This window comes from Alligator sinensis, unplaced genomic scaffold, assembly GCF_000455745.1.
Source record: "Alligator sinensis unplaced genomic scaffold, ASM45574v1 scaffold181_1, whole genome shotgun sequence".
NCBI classification, from domain to species: Eukaryota; Metazoa; Chordata; order Crocodylia; family Alligatoridae; genus Alligator; species Alligator sinensis.
Genome location: NW_005842022.1, coordinates 2,489,452 through 2,491,984, shown reverse-complemented (window position 1 = coordinate 2,491,984; position 2,533 = coordinate 2,489,452). Strand labels below are relative to the sequence as shown.

The window sequence follows — 2,533 nt, the reverse complement described above, 5'->3', positions numbered from 1 at the left end:
GTTAGAGTGGCCAAGGTCTGGAATGGGCTCCCAAGGGAGGTGGTGCTCTCCCCTACTCTGGGGGTCTTCAAGAGGAGGTTAGATAAGCATCTAGCTGCGGTCTTCTAAACCCAGCACTTTCCTGCCTATGCAGGGGGACGGACTCGATGATCTATTGAGGTCCCTTCCGACCCTAACATCTATGAATCTATGAATCTAGTCCAAAGTCAGAAAAGCAGAGTCAACAGAGTTTCAAGCCATAGTCACTAGGGGTGTGTGAAATGGGCCGTATTCAATTTGGATTCAGATTTGGGCCAAATTGACAATGAATTGATTCTGTGATTCAGAACACTGTCCCAAATCAATTTGGCCAAATCTGAAAATTCAATGCTGATTTGGAGAATCAGCAATTCTCCCATAGACAAGGCTTTAAATGTTTTTTTCTACATACCTCAAGGTACCAGGCATGGCTCGTGGATGCTGCAGTGGTGAGGTGGATGGAGTGTCCCACAGGAGTGTGGGTGGGGGGTGGTCCCCCATGTGCTCAGCAAAGTGTTCACCTGAGTCCACTACTGAGCATGCAGGGGACCCCCTCTGCACTGCCCCAGCTCAGTGATTGGCTGCGGGGGGGACCCTGGGTGCCCCCCCAGACCCAGGAGGCACCCGTCACCAAGCCACGGGGTGGGGAGGTGCCCCCGCGCTCCATGGTGGACCCAGAAGTGGACCGGAAGTATCCATGCTGGAGAGCCATTCATGCTCCTGTGGGATGCTGAATTGGGTCGAATCTTCTCTGAATCGAATCAGTGACCTAAGCTCCGCACAGCCCTAATGGTCACCCCACAACTCAGCAGTATTCAGTATGTGTGTACTCCAGATAAATTCCTCAAAGGATTCATGTGCTAATTAGCCCCCACTCATCACTAGAATCAGGTGTTTTTGTTACAAGTCTTGTCATAAGTTCCTCCAAAAATGTCTATTCAGATGAGGTGCAGAGCAACTTGGTCCAGCTCAATCTCATGGAGAGTAGGGCCACACCAATCATATTTGAGAGAGGGGGCCACTAAGGAATTCTGGGTTAAACATTTGGTGGTGTTTGCCAGACATTTAAGCCTAGCAAAGAAGCAAGAATAACTGGGAATGGGAAAGAAAGATGGAGCTCAGCTGTGGGAATCAATAGGAAGTTGAAATGTTTTCAGTATTGTGGCTCACCATGACTTGACAAAGAGTTGGTGCTGAGGGGGACTGCACACAATGGGTCTTACCATATATCTTATTCAGATGGGCTTCACTAACCTATCTTTGTAGAAGGTTCCCATCTATATGTTTGCCCAGTATGGGTCATGTGTTTTTCAGAAATGTTCACTGGTGGCTGCATTTAATTAGCTCGTAATTGGTTTTCATTACTAAGCACATGCTGGTTTGGCATCAGTTTAATGATAGATAATGTATTTAATGAGGTTTTTTTGTATGTGAATATAAGGCAAGGAGCTTTTTTTTGCTACGGTGATTGGAGAAAAAAGCATTTTCTTATATTTGAGTAAATATGGTATCACACAATAAAAATGACTATTTCAGCTATAAAAAGAGCCAACCAGCTATGAAACTCGTGCTTGAAAATGTGTAAAAAATCTGTAGCTGGTTTATATCCAGCTTTAATTTAAACATATAGCAGGGCCTAGGAGATAATTAAATGCAGTATTTAAAATATAATTTTGATAATGCACAATAATAAAACAGCATAATAATGAGGAAAAAAGATTATTGTGCATGAGTAGCAGCTGATTTCTACTTCACTCTATGTTTACTGTACTGTTCAAAAGAAGTGAGTCACCAAGGGCATTAGTTTTGGGAACTAGCAGGTTGAAAAACAGCTTAATTATTTTAATTTTTAATTTAAACAGGAATGCATATGGACAGAGATATGCTTTTCTGCCACTGAAGTAAAATAAGATTTTTTTCATCAAAGATACAGAAAATAATCTGCAAAAAACTGAACAAAATAAAACTTACTTTTAAAAACTTAATTGTTTCTCAACATGCTAAGTTTCTTATGATATTGTATATTGACTGAACTGCTACTGCATACTTACATTCTTCCTATGTATTGTTTTGTTTCTTTGTTATTGATCCTGTTTTTTCTGCAATACTCAATAATATACAATGACACCAGGAACTAAGACCTGATCTAGAGTTAGTTCTTATTTAAATAAAACAAAATATTAAGAAATAGTAACGTAATTAAATTTTGCACAGCATGCTTGAATAAATGTTACAAAATATATACATTGTAATGGTAAAAATAATGAAAGTTTACCTGTGGAATGTATGTACATTCTAGCTTCAGCTACTAAAACCATCAGTAGTTGTTTTGGGTCACCAGCAACATACCAAACCTATGCTTTAATCCACTGATGAGTAATCTAGTCTCTGGGGTGCCCTGAGATCCTTTCAAGGGTGCCACAGGGTGCCACACAATGTTAGCACTGTTAGGTGTGCAAACATGGGGCGTTTTTACATGTGCTTCAGGAGTGTGGAAGGGAGGCTCTTTAATTAG

The 2,533-nt window shown here is 41.0% G+C and overlaps 1 protein-coding gene across 8 annotated transcripts in view; it reads right to left on the bottom strand.

The window, feature by feature from the left end:
* The window catches only part of RBMS3 (RNA binding motif single stranded interacting protein 3), a 692,574-nt gene that overhangs the window by 150,763 nt on the left and 539,278 nt on the right, over positions 1-2,533 (bottom strand). The window lies entirely within an intron of this gene.